This window comes from Callorhinus ursinus, unplaced genomic scaffold, assembly GCF_003265705.2.
Source record: "Callorhinus ursinus isolate GAN/ISIS: 27379988/994484 unplaced genomic scaffold, GSC_fseal_2.0 scaffold4, whole genome shotgun sequence".
In the NCBI taxonomy this organism is placed as follows: Eukaryota; Metazoa; Chordata; class Mammalia; order Carnivora; family Otariidae; genus Callorhinus; species Callorhinus ursinus.
In genome coordinates, this window is record NW_027397066.1 from 25351299 (window position 1) to 25370480 (window position 19182).

Consider the following 19182-nt stretch of genomic DNA (forward strand, 5'->3'; position numbering starts at 1 on the left):
TTACTGTGCTTATTTTTTCTTTAGTTAAGCTTTCTCCGCTTTTAATATTTTTCCATCAACCAGCATACACACACACACACACACACACACACACACACACACACACACACACATATATATATATGGCTATTCTGTTTACTCTTTGTTATCAGATTTTACTCCTAATTATAATGGCTGTCTTCTTTATTGATTTAATGGTATCCATTCAAACAGGTAAATTCTCTTCTTTAATCCAACTCAGAGACTTAAAAGAGAAAGAAAATACTTTCTACATATACAAATAGATTCTATGGAATTTTTGGCCCATCTCACAACAGTACTGCTAACCCCTACCTATGTAGGAAATTAGGCATTCTCAAGTTCCTTGCATGGAAGTTTCTCTACCATTTTTTAGCCTCTCTTGGATGAAAATCCAATGTACTTTATATAGAATGACATGTTCTTCCTTAAATCAAAGATAACTTTGTAAATTGATAGTGGCTGGCAGCCTTCCTTCTCTGAAAAAGGAATTAAGAGTGAAGTATGGTGAGAAAGTCTGCCGCAAGTTGTAATGAGGTGAACAAATGATATGTGCATTCATTTGGCTTTCTGCATTTCTAATGGTGAGAACTGAACATCAGTACATAAGTCAGTGGAACAGTACATAAAATGAAATCACTGTGTATTCTTGTTTTAAATTTTCTATTTAGATTTGACAAATATATATTTCTCTTTACCCTAAAATTGCATTCTTAGGTTAAAAATATACTCTTTTAAAAACCTCAAACATGTAAAAACACAGTGATACATTTAGAAAGAAGGTATACATGAAGAAGGCCAACAAAAGTTGTGTGCATTCCTTCCAAGGCTTAGGTCTCCATTATTCTACCATTTCTGATTTGTTGGAAGTTTCATCTAGTTACTTAGAAGCTTGACTTAGCACAACAGTATCTTACATTTATAGCACACATTATGGTTTACAAATGTTTCATAAGATTCATCACAAAATTCCCATACCTGCAATAGGTGAAAAACTATTAGATGGGCCATGTATGAAGGGTTTTACTCTTACTGAATTGTTCACAGATTGAATAAAAACATAAAGTTCTGCCAATATTAACATTTCCCCCCCACCGGCTAGCTTATGTACCAATCAAAATATTTTGCATGATTTAGCAGAGTGACAAGGAAAAGAATTCTCCTTATTTACCCAAATAAAATAGGCATTCGTAAAGTGGGAATTAGGGGGATGCGGGCACTAATTATGCAGATTAGCAGGTAATTATCTTCTTTTGACATTGTACAACATACCCTGGCAGTAACTGTAATTTGTATGGGATTTCTGACAGCAAATTGTAAATCTTGAAAACAGCATAGCCTAATTTCTTCCTGCTGAATACCCCTGGCCTAACTATCAGGCCATGAGGTTTTGATGGACATTGGCTGGATAAATAATCTAGGTGTTAGGATTTGAATGATCACAACGGACAGTCAGCACTATCAAAATTGATCAGATAATCATAGAATTCCCAAATTTACTTTGGTTTCAACAGGCTGATTTCACAAAAAAATTCATTTATTGAGTTTTTGTTTTGTCCCTTTTCCATTTTTATATTTAATCTTTTTTTCTGTGTCCCCACCTCAAAGCTCTTTGACATACTTTAAGTTATTTGCTCTGTGTTTTTCCCGGTTCTGAAAGTAAACCTAATTTCCCCTGGAGGTGGTTGGAGGTTAGGTAGCTAACCAAGGACTAAAAGATTTGCAACCCAATCAGCTTATTTTAATGGAAATGTACAATATCACTACTTGAGCTCTTAGAAAGCCAAGTGAACAGGGACTGAACTTACATTTGTTTATTTTCTCTTATCTTTATCCCTATTCTAATACTTGTTTATAAACTGCACTGAGGAAGGTGATTAACAAAGATAATATAAATTTTCCAAGCTGCAGGGAGTGAGGAAAAGATATGAATGTAAAATGTGGAATACTAAACATTTATGTTCTCCTTTAACACTAACTTTATTTTTTCCTGTGGTGCTGCGGTTAAATGGAAATTTTATTCATTGGTTGAATTTAATATGTGTGACCCACACAGATATAATTTTGTCTATTTATTGGAACTCCTGTGGGAAGATGTAGAAGATGCTTAATCATTCATAAATGTAAAATTTGCCCCTAACACTCTCAGGTGATGGCAAACAAAAATTATAGTTTACTCGTGATGTTCAGTTTTATTTTTTTCCATTAAAAGTTATGATTGAAATGATCCATCACCATAAAGGTCATAAGAAAGATGCACAAGGTCGACAAATAAATGTCAGATATGGTCTTAGAGATTAATATGGGTTTTGAAAAATAAAAATGTTAATCAATGTGCCTAATTTAAAAAAAGAGAGTGTTCACTAAAGAAACACCTGAATAAGCAATCTAAAGAAAGAGATAAAAACAAGATGTTTTAGTTTGGTAATTTAATTGAAAGTACATTACAATATCCCAGCCTTAGTAAAATTAGTAGTAAGTTGATTGGATAATGTCAGGTTTTTTTTTTTTTTCTAAGTGTGTTTTATAGAATGTTACACAGAACATTTTCATTGTAGTTTTATGGATTGTTATAAAAATTTGACTGTGTATTTAAACCATCTTATAATACCTTTATGGAAAGGAAGGGAGGGCAAAAAAATAAGTAGAAAAAAATAAAGAAATAAAATAAGAAGATGGCCAGGTCACTTACTTAGTTTTAACACCTGCCTGTTTGTTTGTTTGTTTGTTTTAAGGTTTTATTTACTTATTTGTCAGAGAGAGAGAGAGAGAGAGAGAGCACAAGCTGGGGAGCAGCGGGCAGAGGGACAAGCAGGCTCCCTGCTGAGCAAGGAAACTGATGGGGGACTTAATCCCAGGACCCTGGGATCCTGACCTGAAGGCAAAGTCAGTCCATAAACTGACTGAGCCACCCAGGCATCCCTTAACACCTTGCCTTCAGAGAGAAACAGTTATTTTAATGTTTTTCCAGACCCTGCAGTTCTGCTAGAATATACTTGATTAGTATTTCTTAAACTAGAGTTTATGGTTCCCTGAGAGGATGCAGAGTTTTAGAGATCCCGGTACTCTACGATAATTTTTGAGTTTTACCAAATGAGGTTCAAAGTAATCTTTCAGCACAAATAGTTTTCAGTGATAATTCTCAACTGAAGCTGAATTTAACAGAATAAAATGTTTACTTTGTAAGTCAATATTTACCCATGTATTATGGGGACAATTACATTCTCTGGAGTCCAAAGGGGTCTTTTTTTTATCTTTCTTTCTTTTTCTTTACAGGGGTCTATATCTTACTCAGTTGTGAAAAACACCAATTCAGAAATTTGGATGAGAAGCAAAGTATTAAGCAATATGAATGATTAGAGTAGAAGATATAAACATATACAAAGTTGGCAAACTTTTTCTCTAAAGGGCTAGATGGCAAATATTTTAGGTTTTGCAATTCAAGAAGTAAAACCAAAGATATTGTGTAGGTATTTATATGCTGAGAAGGAAAACAAATTTCCAGATTTCTTTCAATCATTTAAACACTTAAATACTATTCTTAACTGAGGAAATATAAAAAAGCAAACAGTGGGCTGGATATGAATTATAGTTTGCTGACCCTGTTATACAGGAAAATCTTCAATTGATACTAATATTTGAGAACCCATCACTAAAATTCCTCTTCTTATACCTTAGCTAAGTATGTCCCTGTGTGATCAGGACTACCCTGGTTCATGTCTTTGTCCAGTAAAGTCACTAACAATCACCCTCACATGTTAGATTATGTGGTTACCCTAATTATCAGGGTCATTCCTGCCCATTGACCAGCAATGTAAAAATCTCATCCCTAGATCACAAAAGATAGACTTCATAAGAGATGCAGGTCGATGTATATAAGTCCTTAGTCAACCTGAAAAGAGCTCATAATCTTCTCAATGCAGGAATCATCATTGTCCACTTCATACAAAATTAAAAAGTGTGTCTTACTCTGGAAGTTCCCAGTTTGGTTTAGAGGTAGGAGATTTGCCTTTTTCCATTGGATCAAAAGCTTTAATCATACTTCCACTTAAATGCCACAGATAAGAGCTCATTATACTATGTTCAGTAAAAAATAGTATAAAGTTTCATATTTAGAATCTGATATGCACAAAATAAAAAGAAGAAATACTGTGACAAATGTATTAGAATACTTGAGATGGGATGACTTTTTTGTCCTCTTTTACGTTTTCCAAATTGTACACTTGACCAGGTCTTACATTAACAATATAAAAAAGTGAATATTTTGAAGTATTCTAAAATTATGGGCAGTTGAGTGAATAAATTTAAGAGTAATAAAAGAAACAATTTAACTTTAAAAGATTTAAAAGATTGGACAGGGGCACCTGGGTGCCTTAGTTGATTAAGCAGCTGACTCTTGATTTCGGCTCAGGTTATGATCTCGCTGTCGTGGGATCGAGCCCTGCAATGGGCTCCCCGCTCAACCGGGAGTTTGCTTCTCCCTCTCCCTTTGCCTCTCCCCCTACTTGTTCTTTCTCTCTCTCCATCTCTCTCTCTCTCTTCTCAAATAAATAAATAAAATCTTTAAAATAAATAAAAGATTGGACACTTTTTATCTGCCCCCAAAGAAAGTTGCATTTAAAAAAAAGTCAGACTATCATTCCACTGTGACATTTGACATTAGCTATTTCCTATCCCAGTAAAGTAAATATGATATGCTACATAACTTCGGAGTTTGTTGTTACCAAACTAGTGTGAAGGAAATCGTCTTCATATAAAGCCTAAACATGAACTCTACTAAGCCTATAAATTAAATGTGAATTTTATATTTTGAAGAAAGTAATATATAACCATGCAGGAAAAAAAATAGGACAACAGTGAACTTATTATCTATTATTTAATCAACATAGAAAACATGAATGGGTGCTTCAGTATGTAAATTAGATTATTTCAATATGAGTTCTCCAATATGACTGTCTCTGAAGCTTCCAACTGGGAATGTTGGTAAATTTCGATTGTATAGGTGTCAGGGGTAGTTGATTGTGTTAAACCTCTGGAAACGAAGCTATTGAAAAAGCAACTATAAAAATCTGTGTCTGGTATAAGAAACAATGAATATTCTCATTGACTAAAATAATCTGGGAACACAAGTGAATAAAAGAAAAGATAAATTTTCAGTCATATCAGACAGGTACGATCATTCCAAACATGGTTTGAGAAATAAAAAGGGCAGTTGAGAATGCTACTATACTGGAAAACTTGCTTCAAGGTTATAGATGTTATTGGTAAAGAAGATGAATAGGACGCGTAATATAGCTCTTATCCAAAGAAACTCATTATTCGGTGAGCCATTTCTTTGGTGATACTTAAGCTATGCTCCTGCTATGTCAATTACTGGGATGCATAGAGAGATGTTTAGTATACCGCCTGTTGACATCTTTCCTTAAATTGTCTGGCATGCTCCAAGCTCATTTTTTCTGTTTTTCTTCATCTTTTATTAGATGAAAACAAATAGTATAATAGATGATTTGGTTTTTCTCTCTGGTTAGGATTTATAAGTACTTCACAGACGGCATTTTGTTATCCTCAGGTATAAAGGCTCTCAGTCATCAGAGAAACACTCCCACTTGACTATAAATGTAAGTCAGACGATTATAATGACAGTGTCACAGGTGGAAAAATCATCTTCACTCCATTGTAATCAGATCCAACACTGACAAAGAATCATACATCGCTTTGGTGTTTCATTGGAGATGAAAGCACCAATTTATATTTTAACTCTTTATGAAGGGCAGGAAGATCCATGTAAACAGAAGGATATACTGAGGTTCAGTTTCAACCTGTATTACAAATATGAAGAAATGATTTAGGATAGTGGTTTGGAGCCAGATTGCCAGAAGTAATTTGGAAATGGCATTTGCATTGCTTGTTTTCATCAGACTCATGAAAAAAAGGCCTTGATCTCTGCCTACTTGCTTCCCCACAGCATCATGGCAAAGAACGCCCAGAGGTATCCTTCCTTCCACACAGATTTAAAATAACCATCATAGAGGAATCTGATGGAACATATTTATTTTACTCACACCATGGTCAACTTCAATCTGGGAATGTCTAGATGTTCCCATTAGCTCTAAATTTATTTATTTTTTTTTAGCTGTAATTTGATTCAATTTTAACCAGTATGCAAGTCTTGGTTACAACTCTGTCAGACACAGTGTAATCTCTAGGCTAAGATTCAAATCAGGAAGTATATCTCCAACACAGCTTCTGAAAGATGTGATGCCACTTCTCAGTCTTCTCTAGTTGTTCAGGTAAACAACTTTTTGGAAAAGTCATCTATTAAAATGATCATTGCAGGGGCGCCTGGGTGGCTCAGTCATTAAGCGTCTGCCTTCGGCTCAGGTCATGATCCCAGAGTCCTGGGATCAAATCCCGCATCGGGCTCCCTGCTCCATGGGAAGCCTACTTCTCCCTCTTCTACTCCCCCTGCTTGTGTTCCCTCGCTCACTGTGTCTCTCTCTGTCAAATAAATAAAATCTTAAAATAAATAAAATAAAATAAAATAAAATGATCATTGCAGGAGCACCTGGGTGGCCCAGTTGGTTAAGCATCAGACTCTTGGTTTTGGCTCAGGTCATGATCTCAGGGTCATGAGGTTGAGCCCCAAGTGGGGCTCCATGCTTAGGGTAGAGTCCGCTTAAATTTCTCTCTTTCTCTCCCCTCCCCTCCCCACCCTTTTAAATAAATAAATAAATAAATAAATCCTTAAAGAAAAGTCATCCTTGCCATTCTGACTTTCAAAGTTGTTTCTCCTTATTTTCAAATACATAAGAATAATTTAATAAATTCAGAACATAATTTCTGAAAATGTATCATTTTCTTGCAAAAAGTTACTCATACATCGTTTTACCCCCTATGTTGTTTAACATTGTGTATTTCCTCCAGGAAATGTAGATGTCATTTATTAACTTAACAGAAATATATGAGGCATATCAAACATGATGCTAAATATCTGGGGTATAGTGGTGAGCAAGATATGAATGGTCCCTTCTCTTATAGAGTTATATAATATAGGTGGGAGGCAACCAGAGGAAAGACACATTGTGACTGCTAAGCCACACAGCACTTGGTACTTGGTATATTTAATGATGAGAAAATAGAAGTTGTTTAGGATAACTTGTGGGACATCCATATTAGACTTTTGCAGTAGGAATAGCGACTCAAAGAGGTATCCATGATTAAGAGTGAAGATGACGTTTTCAGGCAAAGATAACAGTGTCTAAAAGCCAGGGGGGTCTGAGAAAGTATGAAGATTTGAAGAATTGAAAGAGGTTCAGAATGGGGAAATAAAAAAAGAAGTGGATATGAGGGTGTTTGGGAGTGGTGAATGAAAGGGCAGAGGGTAAGCATAATGGGGATGGTGGAAGGGGAGTGAATCCTCAAAAGTTTGCTGTCTTCCTTCCTAAAGAAACAACAAAACAAAACACTGAGTATTTTATGATTCAATAATTGTGTTATGAGGGGCCCTTATGTTTCAAAGAACTGAGACATTTAAAGGTTGTTTCAGGGGTTGTGAGAAAAAAGTTCAGGATCTAACTCAGCAGCTGAAACACTGTCCATCAAGGAACTGGATGGTTATTCATTATACCAACCAGTGTCTCTTCACCTCCTGAATGCCATCAATCTCTTCATCTTGTCCTGGCCACAGGACTTGGCCCATCTCTGTCTCCACTGCCATTCCTGCCTTTGTAACCAGCAGTGGTACTTATTAGACAAGCTCTGCCCAGTATGGTAGCCACTAGCCACATGTGGGTATTTAAACATGAATTCAATTAACATTCTTTGGTCTCAGTTCTGTTATGGTCTGACTGAGGTAGATAAAATGATTAAGCCCATAGGCTGTTGGTCATCTTACTGGCTGCTTTCAGGTCATCCTGCTGCAATCTGTTGAGCCCAGGGTGAGATGAAACAAAATGTGACCTAACTTAACCACAAGGAAATCCCTAAAACTGCTGCTTTTAGTAGCAGAAGGAGGCTACAGGCATCATATCATATATAATATATATATTTCAACAAATATATATATATATATTTCAAGAAATATTTGCCACTATGCTTGATACTGAAGATACAGAGTCGAATAAGATATGCTCCATGCATTCAAGAAAGATGTTACTTGGCACATTGGTAATACTAAATGCAATTATAAATACCACAGGAGAAAAATGCATATGGTTCTTAGGACATAAACAAAAAACAAAAATGGTCTGGCTGAGGCACCTGGGGAGGCTGATAAAGAAGGTTTATAAAGGTTAACATGGAAATATTAAGAGCAGTTAAACAGGCAATAAGAAGAAAATAAATATCCCAAGCATAGGAAATAGCAACACTAACAGCTAAAGGTAGGAAAACAGAGAAATCAGAGATTGTACCTGCGTGTTCAGTATGCCCAGAGCACAGTGGGAGGGAGAGGAGTTCCTCCATCCCACATTACAGCAGTCTTGCAAGTGCCCTACTTCAGTTCCATTTTTTACACCCACACTGTATAATAATCTTTCTTTCACATTATTTTGCTGTATCAACAATGGTGGATATCTGCTCTTCTCATCAATCAAGCATTCCTTCTAACTTATTTTATTAAAGTCAGCTCAGTTTTCCTTTGCCAGTTGCCTACAGTTAAGGTTCTCCATTTTCCTGTAGCCACATGTTGGATAGGTGACTCATCTGGGAGCCAATTTGACCCTCTCTCCAATTCAGAGGCGACCCAAGGACAGAAAATAGTTTGGATTTATCAATTCTGATTTTGGTGTCCTAAAGGTTATTCCATAATATCTGCATCCTAGAGCACCAGAGTTGTTTCCACAGAACCCTGTAAGAGTTTACCTACCACCTGCCTTTTATTGAACATTTTAATCCTAATGCCTACAGTGTGTGCTTAAAGACATTGAAGAGAAAACCAAATACTTGAAAACACAGAAAACAGATGCATATTCTCAGTGTTCTATTCATACCACTTTATCTTTCCACCTTTCCAGTTGTATCTGTCCCAGACTTCTCATGGCTACTGTGCACCAGTTAGGTGTATTCGATATTCCAGAATTTGCCTTATATAGTTCAGTCTCTAGGTCATTTTCCCCAATCCCCAAAGATGTGCTTCCCCAAACCCTGTCCAAATCCTGTGCATGGTACAATGTGTAGATCAAGCTTAGATTCCCTATCTAAGGGACTCTCTGACTCTCCAGCTCAAAATCATCTCTCTGCTCCTTGAAACTTTAATTTGAGAGATAAATAAAATTTCTTCATTTGTCATTTCCTACAAAAGAGAGTTTCACAAAAATATTCCTGGCTTTTTGTCCCACATCCCACTCTTCCTCACAGCAGAAGAATGAATTGATTTATGGATGAGAGACATTTGCCCATTTCCTTTCTTGAATCCAGAGGAGCTTTTTTTTTTTTTAATAAATAAATAAAAACTCACGAGGATTTTTTTTTCACTTCCTTGCAGGAATATTTGCTTCTTGCATTTATTTATGGCCCCATCCCATGGATATTGCTACACAGAGACAGGGATGGGGATAGAGTTGAAGATGGAGATAGAGATAGAGAATTTAAAGGTTTTTCTGCAGCTTCCCCAGATTTCCTGTTACACAAATGATGAGAGAATAGTGCCACTTAAGACTCCCAAGATTGGTAAAATCCCAAGACTCCCAAGATTTGTAAAACACCTTGATGTCTTGTCTTTGCTTTTGAGGTCTCTCTTTAATAGGGAAAATTATGTGCCAATACTAAAGGTTTTCAAGAGTGACATTACATGTTGTTATGGAATAATAGTCCCGTAAGTAACTGAGCACATTTCCTGCTAAATCATTCAGCATATTTCAACAGTTTCAACATTCGCTAATGCACTAATTTTGAGTGACCGATTGCTGATTAATAGGTATCTTCATTCATTGTTCAGGAAAAGGTACTGTGATTTGTAGTAATGCAATGATAAAAAAAAAAAGTGGATCATAATATCTGTCCTTAGAATCATGACTGAATTATATGTTCTGAGTTTTATATATAACAATCAATTAGTAGACCACAAACACACACGCACACACCCTCTGTATGCTCTTTTTACTGTTTTTATGCATCTCAGTGTCTACATATATAAGATGGCATTAAATGTTGTTAATTGTTCAAGATAAATAACCACCTGAATGCTTAGCTATAATATTTTTTAAAACCTAGGCACTGACTAAGAAGTTTATAATAAAGAAGAACATATGTTAATGAAACAGTAGAATAGAAGTCTATAAAAATGTGAACTAGAAAGGAGTCAGCTGATGGCAGGTCTTCATGCTTGTGACGAAAAATAAATTTGCTTAGTTTTCCTTTTCATAAGCTGAAATGTAAGTGATGTGAATTTTAGTTAACTTGGAGGACAGGAGGGAACTGGTGGAAAGCCTAGAAATTTCTTTTTTTTTTTACGTTTTTTTTAAAGATTTTGTTTATTTATTTGAGAGAGAGAATGGGATAGAGAGAGCATGAGAGAGGGGAGGGTCAGAGGGAGAAGCAGACTCCCTGCTGAGCAGGGAGCCCGATGCGGGACCCGATCCCAGGACTCCAGGATCATGACCTGAGCCGAAGGCAGTCACTTAACCAACTGAGCCACCCAGGCATCCAAGCCTAGAAATTTCTTAATACGTGTTTAATTTCATGCTTTCAGAATGATAACAATAACAACAATAATACCAGCCATGGTAATGTATCAACTATTCATGTTCCAGCCTCTGAGTGTAATACCATCCCATAATTATGTCTAAGCAAATAGAAAAATTAGCTTTTATGATCTCCATTTTGAGATGGGGAGACTGAGTCTCAATCAAATTAAATTATTTGGCTATTAATGAGAAGATCTAGGACTCCCAAACCATATCTGAATGATTTCAAGGCCCACACCTCTATGTGCTTAACCACTGTCCTCCATCATCTTCTAATGAGAACTTTCAGATCTGCTTCAATAATTGTGTCTTGTGCAGAGCATTTTCTTTAACTGAGCATGCACTGTGAGGACAGGACAAGGGTTTCTTTCTAAGCAAAATTTCTCAACAGTGACACTATTAACACTTTGGCCCAGATAAATTTGTGTTGTGAGAGGCTACCCTGGACATTGAAGGATAGTTAGGAGCATCCCTGGCTTCCACTCACTAGACACCAAGGGCACCTCCTCCTTAGTCATTCAATAAAAAATATCTATGCAGGGCGCCTGGGTGGCTCAGTTGGTTAAGCGACTGCCTTCGGCTCAGGTCATGATCCTGGAGTCCTGGGATCGAGTCCCGCATCGGGCTCCCTGCTCAGCAGGGAGTCTGCTTCTCCCTCTGACCCTCTTCCCTCTCGTGCTCTCTGTCTCTTATTCTCTCTCTCTCAAATAAATAGATAAAACCTTAAAAAAAAGTCCCTTAAAAAAATTTATGCAGACATTGCAAATTGTCCCCACCCTGCACCCCAGATTAGGGAGGTCAAAATTGCATTTGTTTGAAAACCACTGCTCTAGAGGTTCATTTGCTCTTTAATCTGACCAAATTCCAGGCCAGAGTGTTGACTGTTGAGAAACACATGTTTTGTGGTATCTTACATGGTACACAATAATGTAGAATTTTTTTGTGTTTACATAAAGGTGACTTTTTCCTAATCCAGTGAGCCATTTAAGAGCAAAAGAATGAAAGTTATTCATGTTCTGAACCAGAGTCAATTTTATATGCATACATTTAAAAATATTCTTAGAAAGGTACTTCCCTCTGTCTCTCTCTCTCTCTCTGTCTCTCTGTTTTCTTCTTCTCTGGATGTCCCCACTCACCCTTGAGCCCTCTACACCCTTCTTCTTTCTTTCCTGCCTTCCTGCTTCCCTCCTTTCCTCCATTCTGATCTCTCTCCCTCCTTTCTTCCTTTTTTTCTCCTTTTGCCCCTCCCACCCTCCCTTCCACTCTCCTGGGGCAGAAGCAGAGATAAATCCTTATTCTATACAAAAACAACCAGTGGTCTCCTTCTTGAAATTTCTGTGAATTTTGCTCAACTGCTCCTATGTCATAAGAGTAGTCAGTAAGGAGATCACAGTTGAAAAGAGTTCGTCCACCTACAGCTAACTAGTATAATATAAAAGAATAACAGACCTCCCATGTGCTTTTGGGGAAAAAAAAAAAACAGACACAGTTATTACCCTCAAATGTTTTTACAAAAAGAGATACATGGTAATTACTACCTCTTACTGCCAATACAATAAATAATCAGCAAAGGAGAGTTTTTAATGACTTTTTCACTGCAATTCACATAGGGTTTCTCTGTTGTTCTTGGCTATTTGACTTGAATGCTAAACTTTCTTCTTAGCTTATTTTACATTTTTTACTTACTGAAGTATAGTTGATACATAATTTTATATTAATTTCTGGTATACCACACAGTGATCTGACAATTCTATACATTGTACCTACCATGTGTCATTATACAACACTATCATAATACCATTGACTATATTTCCTATGCTGTACCTTTTATTCCTGTGTCTTATTCATTCCATAACTGTAAGCCTGTATCTCCTACTTCCCTTCACTCATTATTCCCTTTCCCTCACCCTCTTCCCTCTGGCAACCATCAGTTTTGTTCTCTGCATTTATAGGTCTATTTCTGCTTTTTTGTTTGTTCATTTGTTTTGGTTTTTAGATTACACATGCAAGTGAAATCACATGGTATTTGTGATGTGACTTTTTTCACTTAGCCTAATTCCTTCTAAGTCTATCCATGTTGTTACAAATGACAAGATTTCATTCCTTTTTATGGCTGAGTAATATTCCATTGCATATATACCACATCTTTATCCATTCATCTATCAAATGACACATAGGTTGCTTCCATATCTTGCCTATTGTAAATAATGCTGCAATAGACATAAGGGTGCATGTATCTTTTTGAATTAGTGTTTTTCTTTGGGTAAATATCCAGTAGTGGAATTACTGCATCATATGATATTTCTATTTTTTAATATTTTGAGAAAATTCCGTACTGTTTTCCAAAGTAGGTACACTGATTTACATTCACACCAAGAGTTCGTGAGGGTTCCTTTTTCTCCACATCTTCATCAACACTTGTTATTTCTTGTCTTTTTGCCTCTAGTCATTCTCAGAGTTGTAAGGTGATATGTCATTTTGGTTTTGATATGCATTCCCTGATAATTAGTCATGTTGAACATCTTTTCATGTGTCTGTTGCCTGTTTGTATGTCTTCTTTGGAAAAGGTGTTTATTCAGGTCCTCTGCCCATTTTTTTTTCTCTCTGCCCATTTGTAATCAGATTATTTGTTTTGTTTTATTTTGGTGTTGAGTTGTATAAGTTCTTCACATATTTTGTATATTTATCCCTTATTGGATATGTCATTTACAAATATCTCCTCCCATTCAATAGACTGCCTTTTCATTTTGTTGATGGTTTTCTTCATTGTACAAAATCTTTTTACTTTGGTGTAGTCCCAATAGTTTATTTTTTCTTTTGTTTCGCTTACCTCAGGAGACATATCTAGAAAATGTTGCAAAGGCCAATGTCCAAAAGTTTACTACCTGTGGTTTCTTTTAGGAATTTTGGTTTTGGCTCTCATATTAAGGTCTTTAATCCATTTTGAATTTATTTTTTGTGTATCATGTAAGAAAGTGGCTCAGTTTTATTCTTTTGCCTATAGCTGTCCAGTTTTCCAGCCCAGAAAGTGACTGTCTTTTCCCCATTTATATTCTTACCTCTTTTGTTATAGATTAAATGACTATGTTCAGTTTATTTCTGGGCTTTCTATTCTGTTCCATTGATCTATGTGTCTATTTTTGTGCCATTACCACATTTTTTGATTATTATATTTAGCTTGTTTTTTCTTAATGTTTCCATTCATTCAGCAGGTGTGTCTGTAATAAAAGAAAGTTGAGGTTTAGACGTGATCATTTAATTATTCTGGGATCTCTCTGCTCAATTCAATGACAGCTGATTTTCAAATTAGCATAAAGTAATTTAATGTATACATACACACACACATACATACATACACACATATACACATATGCACAACTTACAATTAAGTCTGACCTTATTTCAAGAGCTTTATTAATTTTAACTTATTTAACCTTGAAGACAACTCTGAGAAAATTAATTATATCATCTTTTCAGGTGAGGAAAAAAAGACACAGAAAGTTTTAGCAAGTTGTCCAAGGTCATCCAACAGTGAATTACAAATTCAAAACAAGTCCATGGGCTTCTAGAGTCTGTGTTCATCACCACTATGTTCAACCTCCTCATTGACAAGTGAAGTCATATTTACTCCAGCCCCTCAGACATAAAAGAACAGTTGACTATTTGTACATACCCTCTTAGAAGCTGGAATAGAGACTTTCTAATGCTCTGGATGAATATCTCTTTCAGAAAATGTCTTCTATAAATCAGAGATATCTCACTACCGTGAATAACCTAGTAGCACTCCAGAGCCCAAGAAGAAGCTAACTTTAGAAGGGGTCCCAGGTGAATAGAGTGCACAGCTTTGTGGAATTGTATCTTTGCAAGGAGTCTTAAATAATTCTGGAGATTCTGTGAGCACAGTCCTTGGCCTACTTAACACTACTGAATTTCTGTGAATTATAACTTCTATGTCTGTTTGTTTATAATTGATATAGCTCAACTTCAATAAAAATTCAAGATACAGAATTTGCAAAGAGACAAACACAAGTCAATCAATATGAATATTCAGATCTTAGAAAGGTATGTCAGATGGTCAACTTTGGAATTAAAAGGACCTCACTTAAACATAAGCAAATCTGAAGGAAAGTTAAACTAATTAGATGGTTGTTATGCTCTTTCAGGGGTTGTTATACTTCCTTCTTCTTTTTTTTAATGCTAAAGGAAACCTGGGGGGAGATCTGGGTTTGGACTACTGATGAATAAATGATATTTGAGGTGAAGTAGAGCTGATTTCATGGTTTATAAATGGAGTTAAAGTTGATTATGGAAAATGTTCACTTACTAACTGAAATACTCACCAACTTGAAGTCGGTAAGTGTGCTTTTTATTTTGGTAGTCTCCAAGATGGATTCAATTGGCCATTAGGATCAACAAAATGGACAGACTCCTCAACTAGATTTTAAGTTCCAGGAGAACACATAGTATGTCTAAATTATTTAACATTATGTCACCAGAAACTAACCCAGTTCATGGAACATCTGATGCCCAATAACATGTAAGAAAGAAAGGAAGAAAGGCAGACAGAGAGGGAGGGAGGGAGAGAGGAAAGGTAGGAGAAAGGAAGACAGCCTTTTAACTAATTTACATAGAGCGTTATGGGAAATGTTCTTAACAGTCTATTTTCTAATATAATCTTCATCTAAAGCAATGATCTTGAAATTTTCAGTGTGAACACGTTCAGAAATGTTAGCCTGTTTTAGAAAGAACAAATTCACAAAATTACTTCTCTATTCTAAACTTTGTCCTATTATCTTGTAGAAAAAGCACTTTTCTCATAAACATCTATAGACATCTTTAATTTCTATGGGAGACATACAAAATTATTACAGTTAAATGCAATGTGTTCTCTCTTTTTTGATTGGCTCTAAAATTGTACCTTCTAATATTAAAAAAATAGACTGAAGAGATAAACATGAATCATCTCTGAGAGTTTGTAAAGACAATGAACACAGCAGATTGCAACTTAATGGATTTTGATTGAGGCTCTAGGAAAGTTCTTGTTAACAGTCATAAAACCAAGTTTGAGTTCTTACATATCCCGGGCAAAATTCCATTATCCTACCCCATTCATTGAACTATTTAGAAATGTTATAGCGTGCCCCAGATTCTCATCCAAGGTTTGTTCAGGGTTTTTACAAATAGTTTCTGTCTCCTAAGATAGAGGCTCTTTCTATGATTAAAGACATTTAAGCAAGTTGAGAATAAGCAGGCTCTTTGGGTCCATTTTGCATTCATGAGATCCTTCAAGTCCTTACCAAAAAAAAAAAAAAAAAAAGAAAGAAAAAAGAGACATCTTCTAATCCCAGCACGACTGATGTATTTCTGGGTTGTGGTCACAACACTCTAGGGGAAAAAATTCAAACTCTTAGCTTTAGAGATTTTTCCTTTATGCTATACCACCACTGCAGATCCTTTTAAAGGCTTGCTCAGGACAGGGCTTGTTTTACACAAAGTTTTCCTGCGAAAAGGCAGTGGGTGGAGGAGCTTGAAGGTTAGTTCATGAACAGAGTTCAGTTACTCTGCTTCTGCTGGTTTCCAGGCATTTCGTTTGAGTTATTTATAAATAGATGCATTAGATGTCCTGTTATTTTGAATAAGTGTCTAGTTTTAATTAGGCAAGGTATATAAGCATTTTAATTAGATATCCAAATACATCATCTGAGATTTTTCCTCTCAGAAAATAAAAGTAATTTGATTTCTTCTTCATTAAATGTGAGGGCGGTAAAATCTTATGAACAGATTTTCAGCTCAAGAGATTGAGATCTTTTCCACAGAACTATAATATACTCAGAGATTATTTCCTCTTAAATTTCTCCAGGCTAATGAAGTGTATGACAGTAATGAAGTTAAGCCACAACTTGTTAAGTGTAGCAGTTTTCTGACACGAGAAAGGAAGAGTTTCTGGGTTAATGCTGGTTCCCTAAATTAGAGCCTACTTTGCTATCTTGATTTTTAAACTCAGGATAAAAGTGTAACTGTGTATGTGTGTGTGTGTGTGTGTGTGTGTGTGTGTTATATGAGATGAAATAAGGAATAGCATCCTGTCATACCACATATATGGTATATGTAACTAATAAATAATACCATATATATATTTTTTTCTGTCACTATGTTTGCATTTAACTATAAAATTAGGGCATGGGGACAGAAAAAAAGATTTTTAACCATAAAAATTGGACTCTGGAGACCCTGCATGTTTCGGGTCTTTAACATATCCAACTTGTGGGATTATTGCAAAATATCAAAATTCACATATTTTTTCACTGCACTCAACCTACTATATTTTGCTATGATACTGCTCATAGTCCTCAGTGTTCTTACATGGAAGTTGAAGCATGAATGATATGGCAGCACAGTAGACCCTGTCTTCTACATGAGGGTAGTGATGGGAGGTAAAAAACACAGTTGTGAAACAGAGCTCTTCAACTCTTCTACTCACAGCCGGGGTGGCGGGGGGCGGGGGGAAGGCTGAGAAAAGTCACGTGTCTTATGCACAAAATGCAGATTGTGTGTACTTTGTGGTTGAAGTGCAGTGTTTAAAGAATATAAGGAGACATCTGGTATCAAATGAGTACTCATTAAATTATAGTTATTGGGGCTCCTGGTTGACTCGCTTAAGAGTCCGACTCTTGATTTCGGCTCAGGTTATGATCTCAGCATTGTGACTTCAAGCCCCATGTCCAGCTCTATGCTCAGTACCAAGTCTGCTTGAGATTCCCTCTCTCTTTCTGTCTTCAAAAAAAAAAAAAGGTAGTTATTATCATCTTGGCTCTTTAACCATTTTTTCCCCTTTGTCTTCTTTCGATTTTATTTCTTCTTTTTAAATACATTTTTTAAAGATTTTATTTATTTATTTTACAGAGAGAGAGACACAGCGAGAGAGGGAACACAAGCAGGGGGATCAGGAGAGGGAGAAACAGGCTACCCGCTGAGCAGAGAGCCCGAGGTAGGGATCGATCCCAGGACCCTGGGATCATGACCTAAGCCAAAGGCAGATGCTTAAACACTGAGCCACCCAGGCGCCCCAAGAACTTACATGTACTTAACAAAGAGGTCATCTTTTCTGTTGCCCCAACATTCCTACGACTAAGTCAAGGAAGTATCCCTTATTTTATTTCCATTGGCTCAGCCTCCAATCTCTGTTATATATCAATTATATTGAATGAATGAATGAATGAATGAATGAATGAATTGGAATATGATTTGGAAGGCCTAAATAATCTCTGGACATCTTCTGGGAATAAATATTATGCATTTTACAAAACTACTTTTAGAAGCATCTTTCTTCTTTTCATGGCCCAATTCAAGAGACATCTTTCTGAAACTAGTCTTGATGGTGAAGAATTAATTGCTCTTTCATCCAAGTTCCTATAGTATAATCTACATATTTTTGTTACAGTACTTATCACATTACATTTTGATAATTGGATACATGTATCTGCCTTACAAGATTTAGTTTCCTATAGGTAAGTGATTTTTTTTTCTTTTCCTGTCCCAGGAGGGCATCCAGCCTAGCATAACCTCTCTATGAATATTTGACTTGTTGACATCATAGAAGTAGATGTTTTCCTCTTAAAATTGATACATAACCTGTTGTCAGAGTACAAGTCTATAAGTAACCATTGTGGAATATTTTGCAACAAATAAGAATTTATGCAGGACTTTATAGCTTGGCATGAATTAAGGATTTAAGAATTATTTTACTAGGATGAAATTGTAAGCTCATTGTATTTATATATCTTCCTATCCCTTAATCTTTTGCCACCTTAAATAGTCCAATATATTATGCATGCAAATAGAACTATTTAATTCAAATTCCTGAATTAAATTGTGTTGTCTTAATTTCTGTTAGTTATAGAATGAGTATTTATTGATAACAGCGGAGAGAGTTTCCCAGATGTCCCCTGGTCCCTTCCCTGTTATTTTCCCAGGTAAAGCCACAGGTTGTTGCATTTTTTCTACCAGCCCATTGAGTCATAAATAAACTAAATCTATCTGATTTTAGGGTTTTTTTAATGTTCTGTAGGATTACTCCTAGGAGTGCACAAGCCATCCTTAATAGCTGAGGCAATTAGATTTAACTGAAGGGGTCTCTAACTACACGGAATCAGGATAAGATCAAATGAAACCATTTTACTTTTACATAGGGTTTTTTATATATCCTCTCCTGATGCCCTCAAAAATTAAGTTTCCCAAACCCTATTTTCTCATAGAACAAAAAATATTCTGCAAAGTGAAATATCAGATTTCTTTTAATGATTAAAGAAGCCAAAAATATTAATACATTTAGTCTCAACTTGGATATTTGATGGAGACAATTTCTTTTCTTTTTTCTTTCTTTCTTTCTTTCTTTCTTTCTTTCTTTCTTTCTTTCTTTTTTCTTTCTTTCTTTTCTTTCTTTCTTTCTTTCTTTCTTTCTTTCTTTCTTTCTTTCTTT